The sequence below is a fragment of the Grus americana genome, chromosome 2 (genome assembly GCF_028858705.1).
Source record: "Grus americana isolate bGruAme1 chromosome 2, bGruAme1.mat, whole genome shotgun sequence".
NCBI classification, from domain to species: domain Eukaryota; kingdom Metazoa; phylum Chordata; class Aves; order Gruiformes; family Gruidae; genus Grus; species Grus americana.
This window is the reverse complement of record NC_072853.1, coordinates 149141201-149154082: the sequence shown is the minus strand read 5'-3', so window position 1 is coordinate 149154082 and position 12882 is coordinate 149141201. Positions and strand designations below refer to the sequence as shown.

Sequence of the window (12882 nt, the reverse complement as noted above, 5' to 3'; positions counted from 1 at the left end):
GATGTGGTTTGCTTTTTTTGACAATGTAACCAAACAACAATCCAAAAGAAGAAAATGCAACCACATCTTGGTTTTTGATTCAACAAAATGATGTAGTAGTTAGAAAAAAATTCTTAAATGCTATTTAGTATTTCAAGTATATTTAACTCAAAACAGAAGATAGTTAATATTAATTCTTGCCCAAGGAAAGGTAATGTCTGCGTTCACTATTCTTTTTTTCTTCAAGCAGTTTATCACACTGAATTCTTATCCTACTGGACTGTTCTGATATTTTTTAAAAAAATGCTCAAAGTAATAATGTATTTTGAACACTTTTAAAATTATTTTTACAGCAATACACATAAATGAAAATTCAAGTCACCTCATGTGTAAGATAGGGATTATTCCTATTAAAAGTAGAAGTTGCTTTCATTTTAATGTTATGTTCTCTGTGATTTAAAAAGGGAATCTCATTTGACAAAGAGAGACTCACTGTATATACTTTTTCTTCAGATAATCTTTGTCTTCAAGGAAGTTATTCCAGTGAATATTGGTTAAAATGACTGTCTTATACTCGGAGCCAAACATTAATTGGAAAAAGCCTGTGCGGTATTGAACTGAGGGAGAGCTTATGGAAGAGATAGCAAATAACTTTCTCTAGATAGTTTTTCTTATATAATGATTTTCAGGAGGGGAATCTTAATCAATTGTGAACAATGTCATTCCTGTTATTGAGCAAGATAGGATTGGTTTAGATAAATAAACCCAATTACCTTGTTCATTAGTTAGAAACATCAGTTTAAATCAGGAAGAACATTCATTTTAAATGTTTTTGTTTTCAGAATGTTCTGCAGATATCCTTGACAAGTTGTTCCAGAGGGCAGACACTGCTTACTCATAAGGAAAGACTAAAAAAAAAAAAAAAAAACCTACCTCACATTTGGTAGTGTACGCTCCAGTTACTGGGCTATACTCAATTTTTGATGTTGTGTTATTCACTTCGTACAGTAATTTTGTGGACTAGTTAACACATAGGCTTAGTTCACATATGGAATGATTAATATAAGAATCTTATCTTACAGAGATGTCCTCTAATCCCTGAAGAGAGATTTACATCTCAAAGTATAGGGGTTTTCCTACAAGCGGTCTGACTTCAGTGTCAGGGGAATTCCTTAAATTGTAGAAAGTAATTTCTAGTAATGGCAATTACAGTTCCTATAATGGACTCCCTCCCTTCACATGATGAAAACCAGCTCCCTTTTTTGAGATACTTTGGTAATCTGTCCTACACGTATCTGTCTTTCATAGCTGGCTGGGCATCTCCAAGATATTTTGATTAGTACTGAACTAGGGTTGAAATTTCATGGAGATACATGTGTGGTTGCTAATACTGAGTGGGGGTTTCTTGTTGATTTGTTCTTTATTATGGACAGCAAGTTAGTTAAACCTTGAGTTTTATTCAAAGGTTGCCTGTAGAAACATGTTATGACAAATTAAGTCTTCAGTCTAGGTTAAGAAACTTTGTTCTTATGTAAAAAAAAAAAAAACAAAACTTTTATTAGATGCTGATCTTCGTGGTGATCTCATATTACTAAGATATGTATTGTATCAAATTAAAAAAATGGCCTGGCTGCTTTTTGTCAGAAAGGGAAACACAGGTGACGATTAGTCAGTATGAATCAAAATTGCATTTGAATAATGGAAAAACCACTTACATAGAATATAAATTATTGAAGAGAAAGAGATTATTGTTACGTTTTGTGCTGTTGGATGTTACAAGTAACTACATATGGATCTCAGGTTGAAGATAATTTTTTAAAGTGTCAAAGTAATTCTACAAGCCATAGCATTAAATAATGACAGATTTTGCCTTGATAGAATAAATTATCTTGATCTTGGAATATTTTTTGGTGTCTTCTATTTCATTGAAAAAGAATCCCTAACTCTTTAAGATCCTCCTAACATTGTCAGCAAAATACTTGAGAGTTCCTAGCAGAAAAGAAAAAATGGAGATGAGAAAACAGATGTAGTAAAGTAGATCTGGACTTATAGTCCAGACTAATTTGGTGTCAGGCAAATAATGCAAATTCTAGTTTAATTTTTCAAAGTTAGCCTTTAATATCATTTTCTTTAAGTATCTAAACTTCAGATCACCAAAATTCTTGTCAACCTGTGAATATTTTTGCTCATTTTGTGTGACTTACCCGATCCTAAGACATCATATTAAGAGCTCAAAATCTAAGAGATGTTTCTTCAGACAAATATTTATCAGAGCACTCTGCTGGTGCTTCTGTACTGAAATTCATGCCTCCATTTATTGGCCCTTGGTTTGGGAAGGAAGGAGCCACCTCTAGCATCAAACTACAGACAACAAGGTCAGCAATAAATATCTCAGCAGCAACTATGTTAGCAGTTGGATCTTTTTCCAAAGACATGATCTTTTCATTGAATATTTAATAAAATGCATTAAAAAAATTGTGGAAGCAAGAACTGTCCTGAAAAGAAAATTCCTGCGCTGGTCATTTTAGCACGGTAAGTCTGTCAGCACATGAAAAGTTCTTGAGCTCATCTGTCAGATGAGGTACCTGTAGCAGAGTGTACAGTTTGGGAATCCCAAATGGACATTGGCACCAACGTGTTCAGAACTGCTGACATCTTGTTTGACGTGGGCATAGGCAGTAGTGGTAGTAAGGTGTTGAGCCAGCTGTACTAACAAAAACTGGCGTTTGTGGTCTTTCCACCATGTAAAAAATGAAGTTTGCAATCTGAACATTATGTTCTAGGATTTGGTGCCTTAAGTGTGAGCCCAAATAGGAATTTAGTGACTGTGGGACTTAACCTTAGAATGTATGGCAGCAGAAATTTTAACCTCGATTTTCTCTTAATTTTCCCTAGAGAAAACATTTAATTTGCCTTGCTTTCAGCAGTTCCTCGCCTAAACTAAGTATCATTCACAATTGGGTATTCAAACTCAAAAAAAGTAATTTAGCATGTGCTGGCAACATCAAAACATGGGCATTTACAGAGATGGCCATTGAAAGTGAGGCATCAAGCCAAGCTTTGCAGTGCTGAAGGGGAGAAGCTCCCAGAAAGAGAGCCCTAACTCTTTCCGAAGGAAGTGCATGCCATAAGCTGACAGCTCCAAATCCAGACCTACGGTCTCAATAGGATAACTTGATTTAGTAAAGAATCATGTTTTATTCATTAAACTCTCATTCAACCAAGTCAAGGAACCCATAACCTTTCTCCTGGAAGGATAGCTCAGTGCAAAACCGGAAAACGTTGGTGTTTTGTGTTTCTCTATCAAAGTTTTTCATGTCTTTCACCACAGTAATCGCTCCCTGAACACAAGTTGCTTTTAAATGTTCAGAGTGTGTACATCCACATCTTAACAAGATTATAGAAGGGACTCAATATTTCTGATGTGTGCACCACAGGTCTGGTCCAGTGGTATCCTGTTTTTGTCTTTTGGAGGTCCCACGATATTCACCATAGCCCTGCTTTTGAGCTGACAAGAAATCTTCATGCAGTATTCTCCATACAGCTGCCAAAGGCAAGGAGAGGCCGTACCACTGCATGTGCTTGTGGTGCATGTTACCGGTCAGGTGTGCTTTGCTATGTGCCAGGCTTCTTAAAGACGTGTCAGTGATCAGTGTTTCCTGATCATGTTTCCTCATCACTGTCTCCAGACATGACCCTGCTCAATGGCAATGGTAGAATGCACAGTGCCAGCATACAAAGTAAACCCAAAAGTCTTCCCTACCCATCCCCGTATGACAAAACCAGACACCTCTGGGTTAAAACACTAGTGCTTTGCCTTTCTTCTCTTAGAAATCACTGGCAAAACACTGTCCTGAACGCCATCCCAGAAGTGAGCTGCTTGTTTCAAATTACAGCAAAAAAAACTTGGAGCAGCTGTTTCCAGTTGTGTGACACTGTGTGTCTCTGATATGCTTCTGAATCGGTAATTCAGGTCTAATTCATCCATATCCATGATTCCTGAGGTCTTGTAAAAAGGGAAAAAAAAAAAAAAGGTTGGGGGGAGCTGCAGGCTTGTCTTCATGAGAAGCTGTGTATGGGCCAGGCAGCACCACTGTAACCGCTGTCACAGAAGAACAGCCAGACCGTGTGTATGTAATTCTCTAACAGCGATGAACCACTGCCAGGCTTTTCCACTGACCTATGATTTCAGTCATCACAGAGCGTCATCTGTGCACTTGTTTTTGCCTATTCGTTCATGCAAAGCTTGCCCAGAGGCACTCTTAAATAGCCTGGGATGTGATCTGATTTGTCTTTAGGGTACATTGGGCTTGTGAAGCTCGCTTTAGCGTTCCATGACTTTCAGATGAGATCACAGTACCAGAAACTGTTGTTTGCCTTTGTCCAGACATCGTGAAATGGGAAAGATTTAAATCAATGAGAAGCTGTTAAGCCAGTCAGTTTGAAAGATTACTGTTCTTCTAAAGCTCCCCATACTTTATCACCAGAATTTTCCTATTGCCCTTTTTCTCTTTTTTAGGAAAAGCTCTGACCCAATGACAATTTCTGTTAGGCTCCCTTTTTAGATTAGTTACACCAAACATTTGTATAACATCCAGCACATACTTCCCATGTTCAAAGTTTCTAAAATACAATCTTGTCTGCTAAAGTAGCAGTTAGAAAACAATGACATTTACATTAGATGTGTAAGAGATTAGAACGAGCTAATTAAATTGACCTTTAAATCTCTCCACCCTCTTGGAGGCTGTGGCTAATCCTTGGCCTCCCACTGTGGAGATAAATATCCGTGCTGTGAACATTTTAAGCAAAGAGGGCAGAGGAGGAAGAGCCTCACCAGCAGTTCGTCTTTGAAGAGGAGGGCAATACTTTGCCAGTTATAAATATAGCTTGCAATTATGGAGAGGGGGGATGACCACAAGCTTTTCCTGTACTTTAGTGAGTCTGCTCCATGTGTTTTCTCACAAAAATGGTTTCAGTTGGGAAAAAATAGCTCCAAACAGCTTAAACTGTTGCTCTTAGAAACAGCCAAAGACTCTCTGGAAATCAGTTTACTGTTTTCGATATCTGGCGTTGGTATAACTAGCATTATCAATAATATCAGTAGTGTTACTTAATTACAAATCACTGCTGGTTTTATTGACCAATATGCAAGGTAAAAACAGACTTCCAAAGGATAAAGTGTTAGGTGGTGTTTTAGCTGGCTTCTGAGGACTCTTGAGGATGCCTCTTACAAAGTATTTGGCTTGTGACTTTAACTTTTAAAATGCTAATTAATGTGGGGGTTTATTAAAAAAAAATCAAAATTATGTAAATAATAGATGATTAAATGACAACAGTCAAAATTTAATTGTCAATGGGCAATTGACATTTCATGTAGTGAAAACTTGCAGAAGATGCAAAATCCGTCCAAATGGCAAAGTGGGATAAAGACAAGGATTTTGTACAAAAACCACTTTGCCTGGCATTCTGAGCCTGTCCAAATGAGATGCCTTTTAATATGGTCAGATGAATAGTTATATGGATAAAAAGGAGTGCAGAACTACAGAGGGGGAAGGCTGCGTCCAGGGAGGTAATAGCTCTGAGAAGGAATAAGAGGGCAAAGAGGACAAGAATTTAGCGCTGGTGCGAGCTCTTGACTAGATGAAGTAACTGACCCTGGGGTGGATAAATTGGAAGGTATAAAATGAGACCAGGAAGAGCTTTACTTTATTTAACATCTGTTTATTTTATACCTGAAGCTAATACTATATGTAGTTTTGATGCTAGTCATCTTAAAAAAGGATGTTGAAAACTTGGATATAGAAAAACTACAGAAAAATGGCATCAAAGGAATTTAAGGATGTAGAGAATGCCTTGTGGTGGGAGAGGCAGAGTGACCTGCTGCACTTGCAAAAATTAGAATTGAGAAGTAAGTAGTATGTGAGTATCCTTGCAGAAAAACAATGCTAGATACTTTAGGAAAGAATAAATAGGAATGACTGGAAAAGGAAATAGTTCAAATTCAAAATTAGACTCGCCTTTTCAGCAACACAAATGATTAAATGCTAGGAAAAACTACCATGGTGAATCTTGGTCTTTTGAAGTTGCAAAAATCAAGACTGCATTTCTGGAAGTTGTACCTTGACCAAAAGCAGAGATTGGAGTTCAGTTTAGGAATGGCTGGGTGAAACTAAATGGCCTCTAATGGGTAGTGGTTGTGTTGGATTCTAGTTTATGAAATTCTGTTGAAGGCTCCAGAAGAGCTCCTGTGAACTTCAGTGAATTGTGGATCAGATCCTAATAGCACCTGTGGAAAAAACCTTTTCCCTTACCTAATATATTTTTACTGTAGGAAATAAAACTGCACAGATTGCTGAGAGTTTGGGAAAGAGATGCTGAGGGAAGAGAGTGGGTCTATAGTAAAACTAAATAACCTTTCAGTTCATTTACTAAAGAATATGCTGTTCTTGGGTGAAATGATGGCATGTAATTTAGGTGTGCTGATTAACTTTTTGTATCAGAACTGTTTGGGAAGTGAAATACTAGTAAGTGGTGTGGCTTTTGCCAGTTTATATTTAAAGCTGTATTTTTATGATTTTATCAGAAATTAATTCTGTGTGATGGGACAAATTCTTTGTGATTTGTAGCTTCTCAGCACTGAAGACCAGATGAGTATTTCTGGTTGCTGCTACTCAGTGCAATATAGGTGATATTTTTTATATTGATTTATGTAAGGGTAGTGAGACTTCCAGCCAGTGATTTCTCAGAGGGAAACTATTTGGGAGAGTGGGGGAGGTATGTGAAAGAGAAATTTATCTAGTTGAAGTATCTCTGAGCTTGGCATGTTAAATGTGTCTTCAGTTGTGTAAGTAATTACACAAGTAATTTAACGTAGTCTTTAAATGACCTCATAAAAGTATTCACACTTTAAAAGTACAAAAGCTTTTCTTTCTCCTGAGACCAAAAAAACCAGCAGGCACAAGATTAAAACTTCACAAATGAGAAGCGAATGGGGAATTGGCAGAACACGCACACTCGGAGCGGGAGACTTGCAGTGAGTTGCTAAGTGAAGCTGTTAAGTGGAACAGGGTATGTGTGGCTGACAGATGTTTTAATTGTGCCAGAGGACTGAGGCACACCATGGCGGAGTTGGGGAAGGCTGGGAAAATCTGAAGGGGACAGGGCACTGTGACCCTCTTTTCCTTGAGTTTTGTGCTCACTAACACTATAATATAAGCAGGTGATTTTTTTTTAAACTTCTTATGACTAACGCTCCGATGTTGTACAGCTAGATACGTACCCCACTGGTTCCTGACACAATACGGAAGTGCTGTGAGGTAGCATAAGTGATGGTAAAAGGGTTGTTAAATCATCAAACCTGTATCTTTTGGAGGATAGGAGTTGGGCGGGTTTTTGTCTGTATCTGAAGGATATCCTCCCTGTTCTGGCTTTGTGGCTCATAGATCTGTGCTAAGTGAGGAGTGGCTCATTTCCCATCTGTTCATGTCCCACTTAGTCTTCCCCTAATTAAGAAGCAGAGCCAGAGGGAATTCAATCTGGTATTTGCCGTGATCTATCCCTCTCTGTCTCTCCTTTTCCCCCCCTCCCTCAACCCCGCTTATATTTTCTTTTTGGAAAAGGGAGGTGCTTGAGTTTCATTCTTTTATTTCCTTCCCAGTCCACGATAGACGATATCCTTCCCAGGCGACGATAGATCGAGAAGGAGATGCTGTCGCTGGGAACGGCGATGGGTCTCCCTTAGCTGAGTTTGGTGCTGAACAAGGAAGCCGAGGAAGAGCCCCAACGCTGCTCTCTGTAGGCAGGTTCAATCAGCTCTTCTTCCAAGGCATTTGTGCACGGATGTCTATAGTACAACTCATTTTACACGTTTTTTTGTATAAATCATCACTGAAAGGTATCTGTGTGTTCTGGCAAAAGTCATCTGGATCACAGGAGTGTTCTACCATGTCCTGTCTTACAAAACTGCATTTGGCAGTAAGAGGCAAGTCCGATGGCGGTCTGAACTGCAGAGTAGTACAATTCAAATAAATGCATATTTTCAGTCTGTCTGAGCACTACTGCATGTTTCTTATTATTGTCTGTGTTAAGATAAAGGTGACTGGCTTAAAAACTTGGGTTAGATAACCCCAGAATAAGTTAAATTTTTTTATTCATCTAGATATATCTAAAATCTAATTTTAAAAGGGAAAACCCCACAAACTTACCACAGTCTTTATGGTGTAAAGTGCACGTTGGACATCACACGTGGTGTTACTGGTATTTATGTCTGAGATTTCTTACCAGTTATAAGTTTACTAGTGGCTGTGCTCTAAAGAGGCTTAAGTGCAGGACCTCCTTGGCCATTTTGTGTGTTAACTTACAGAAACGTTTTCCAACAAAGAATCGCTTCGCTTCTAGTATGTGTACTATCAGTTTGTTAGTATTTGGCAGGGTTGAATGGGGCACAAAATACTTCAATTTATACTTAACAGTGTTGAGTCAAATAAGTTAGCTTCACCTACATCAAAAGGGAAGGATCATAGTGTTTTTAAAATATTTTTAAATAGCTATATGGTTTTGCCTTTGAAGGCCCTAAACTCTTCTAGTTTGATCCTTTCAGTGAAGCTGTTCCTTGATCTCACTTGCTAATGATGACTCGCCACTGCAGGCCGATTCTTGTAATCTTTTTATTTAAACATTCATTGTTGTCATGATCAGGCAACAGTATATGTATTTTATTGAAGACTGATTCTAACTATAAACAAATATAACTAGTATAGTTGAGAGGAAAGATACTTTGCGTCGTAACTAGAAGCTTTACTTGAGAAGGAATTTGAACTTTTCTCTGCTCACAGAAGTGAGAGTTAACCATTATAAATAAAGCTGTCCACAAACAAAACTCAGCCATGCATTTATCAGCACAAGAAAATGGTAATGCAATTACTAGTAATCAGCACAATATGATGAAATTAGATTTATTTTTTCAGCTTTTTATACCATACTTATTTAATAAACTTATGGAAGTAACACAATAAAGCACAGCAAATAGTAGTATTAATGATATCCTCCGTGTTCCACCTTCTTTCAAAGCTCAAAGGAACTACATTCTGTATCTGAACAGAGCATTATATTGAGAGAGGTATCACAGGGAGGGAGAGGTAGTAAAAATAAAGTGTCAGATATTTTCATCAGAGTTTGTTTTTATCTTAAACATGTTTAATGTTTAAATGTCTGATCTTAAAGTCCAATTTATTACTAGAGTCAGAGTATTAGAGAGGGCCTTTGCATTATCTGTGCACGTATGTAACAGTGCTGCTTAGCTGTTGTTTAGGCTTAGAGGTAGTTTAGTTTATTCTAACAAATTAATATGCATGTGGTAAAATGATAGCTGTATGCATTCTTAATTAAGTTTGATATAGATAACTAATAATAAAACAGCCATCTACTCAAAAATAAATGCATCACCATTTCTAACCCATTAAAGGATTAAGACACAGTAAATTGTGTGCTAAATAATTACCTACAGATGTATTATATTTTCTTGTTAGCAACATTTTTGGTATGATAGTTGTATTTGCAAATTAACTTGTCATTATAGTTAGCAATCAGGCAGATTTCATTTCCATTAGAAAAAACAGCTATTGGTAGAAAAAACAAGAATCTGTAAAAAAAAAAAATCAGTGACTTGCCCAGGTTTCCTCCAGTTGATTTAAAATATGACTAAATGTATTAATTTCTGTTTGAATCTGACTAGTTTCTATTTTTTTGTCTAGCCCGAATTGTAATGAGACACATGATGAAAGGAGTATTAGTTGATTCATTCTCTTAGTGTAACAGCTGTTATTTCTTTTTAAGTTTCTTATTGCTATGCTGTCCATATTTTTAAATGCATCGAGTATCATGTTCCATCATGGGGGGGGGGGGAACAATCTGATTAAATTTGTGTTTGTTTTGATGGCTTGCTATATAAATATACCTATATGCTAGATATCCCTGGTTAATGATGGGGTGAAAAGAGGTTCCTGGAAAGCAGAAAGAACCTTATTTTAAGGCCTAACACTTAGAAGAGCTCTCCTGTGCAAATAGAGCTTTAGACAAAAGGAGACAAATTTTAAGAGTAAATGGTTATAGGAATAGCATTCGGAAGTCTTGAAATCAAAAATGGTTATTTTTGTCCCTTTCTGGCCACAGAATTAGTAACTGAGTTTCAGCAACTGAAAAGTCCAGAGAAGAAGCATCTCCCATTTGTTTTATCTCAGTCAAAACATTGCTAGCAAGACAATTCATTCATACCGAGTATTCCCAGGTCCGAATTTCACTCAAATCTGACAAGTCTTTTGATGAAGAATGTTAAAATATACCTTAAGAGCATTTGAAATTTTGGAGAATAATGATCAGGTCCTCCTTTCCATCTTCCTCTTTCCATCCTCCTTCAGAGGTTCAGTGGCAGACTAGCAAGTATGCTTTTTTGCAAATTTTTATAGCAAAATAACTTGTTTCCACTCCCCCCTCGCTTCCCAGGTTAATGGCTTTCAAGGTTTATACCACATGGCTTACAGTTTGAAGACTAGAGTTCTCTGGGAAAAATACATTCAGAAAACTGTAGTTAATGCTTTATTGCAATAGTTAACCTCAGAATAACGCAACTTTTTCTGCTAGGAACAATAACAAATAATTACCCAGTAGCCTTTATTATTGCTAACTGAATTACAGCCTAATAACTTAGCAGTAGTTTAATTCACTACATACACTGATGATTACCCATGCTTTAGTTTTTTTCAAAATTAAAAATAATTATTATGTTACATCATATATTTTAGTTTGTGATGAAGGTAACTGAATTTGCACAATTTTTTTTTAAACCTCTAATATCAGTTCTTCATCTTAAGCTATTAAATATGTGCCCTGGAAATAAAGCCAAGTCCTGACTCTGTAACAGAGAGGGTTTCTACAGAGGATGGTTTGTCTCTAAGTGTAACTCTATGATTCAATTTGAAAATTAATGGAGTACTGATATAAAGTGTAGCATTAAGAAAATTTGATCCATTTATGCTACCTGTTCTCTTGAATAGACTTCATTAGTACATAAAAACATTCCAGTGGTGAAATGGTGGGAAATTAATTTGAATAGGAAACATCTGAAAACAGGTAAAGAAAACTGCAGTAATACTTGAATTCCGTTCTCTAGTATCTTCAATACCACGTGAAGTGATGGGGTATCAGGACTCACATCTGTTAAAATTGGCTGTCCAAAAGCAGTGCAGAGAAGGAACTGAGTCTGCAATGGTTGTCCCTAAAGCTCTGTTCTCATCAGTCTAGAAAAATTATTTATTGACACTAGGGGAGCATCCACATAGAATCAGAGATTGGTAGGGGTTGGAAGGGACCTCTGGAGATCATCTAGTCCAACCCCCCTGCTAGAGCAGGATCACCTGGAGCAGGTTGCACAGGATCACGTCCAGGCGGGTGTGGAATATCTCCAGAGAAGGAGACTCCACAACCTCTCTGGGCAGCCTGTCCCAGTGCTCGGTCACCCTCACAGTGAAGAAGTTTTTCCTCATAAAGTTTCCTCATAAGTTTTTTGAGATGGAACTTCCTGTGTTCCAGTTTGTGCCCATTGCCCCTTGCCCTGTCGCTGGGCACCATTGAAAAGAGTCTGGCCCCATCCTCTAGACATCCACCCTTTAGATATTTATAAGTATTGATGAGATCCCCTCTCAGTCTTCTCTTCTCCAGACCCAGCTCTCTCAGCCTTTCCACGTTCAAGAGATGCTCCAGTCCCCTCATTATTTCTTTCTTTAGTGAATGGAGAGGATAATGGAGAAATGCATCACTTGTTATCATAGACATTAGTAATGATTCTAGTTCATTGCATAAGCCTAGAAATATACAGGGAGAAGTGTGCAAGGATTTATTTTTCCTACATGTCATAATTAAGGCTTTCATTCTGATAAGACCTTGGAGAGCTGTGTGCTTTTATGTGATTTATTGTTATTCCTACTGCTCCTGAGTATTTCAGTTCAACAGAGTAACCTTGTGGGAAAATGTTTTTATTTCATGTTAAACTGATTTCAGAAAGCGCCCCACATTTGGGCTAAGATTTAACTGTGCCAAAAGCCTGTTGAAGTGAATGGGTCTCTAAAAGATGGAGATGTAATTGTACGTGTTCGAGCGCCCTCTTAAATTGGGGCTATAGTTGCCCTCATCTCTTGGTTGAGGTTATTACTTAATTATTATAATTACTGTCACTGGAGTTGAATCTGCATGCCCAGCTCCTGCTGAAGTCCATAGAGCTTGTGAACAGATTCATCAATGGTAAAACTTCCAAATAAGACACAGCTCCTACAAAAATAAAATTTTGTGGCATTGTTACCTGCTTGTGGTAGACTGAGCCTACTTGTAATTACTTTCTGAAAGCATCGTTGTTCTTCCAGAGTAAATCTGTTTTGTGACTTAGTTCACAGTGCTTATCAAACCGCAGAAACATGTTGTATTCTGTAGCCACTGGAGCTGAACTTTTGCTATTTAGGAATCTGCAATGTTTACAAATTATATAAAAAAAAATTTATTAAAACTTTCTGTGAAAATGGCTTTTCTTTGAGCAGGGAGAACATTGCGCTATGTGAGCATGGAAGGGGGAAAGTGTATTTCAATTTGGCAACAGCTGTTTGTGCAGTATGGTACAATGAGGAACGATAGCAGGAGCTGGGGGTTTCTGCAGCCGGTAGGGATGTACCAAATGGGTGCTGCAAGCTGATTTCATACACACAGATGTGTTCCAGCAGTCTGTAATTAACTTGTTTAATCTTTTCAGAGTATGGTCCATTTTTATGGAAGTACACGAGGTGTTTTCTCATGGCTGTACTACTGCTGTTACTACTTTTTAAAAAAAAAAAGTGTAATTCAAGTATGTAATAATTGGCA

The 12882-nt window shown here is 37.5% G+C and overlaps 1 protein-coding gene across 2 annotated transcripts in view; it reads left to right on the top strand.

Annotated features, from left to right (window-relative positions):
• PIP4K2A (phosphatidylinositol-5-phosphate 4-kinase type 2 alpha) overlaps positions 1 to 12882 on the top strand; it is a 121158-nt gene that overhangs the window by 70103 nt on the left and 38173 nt on the right. The window lies entirely within an intron of this gene.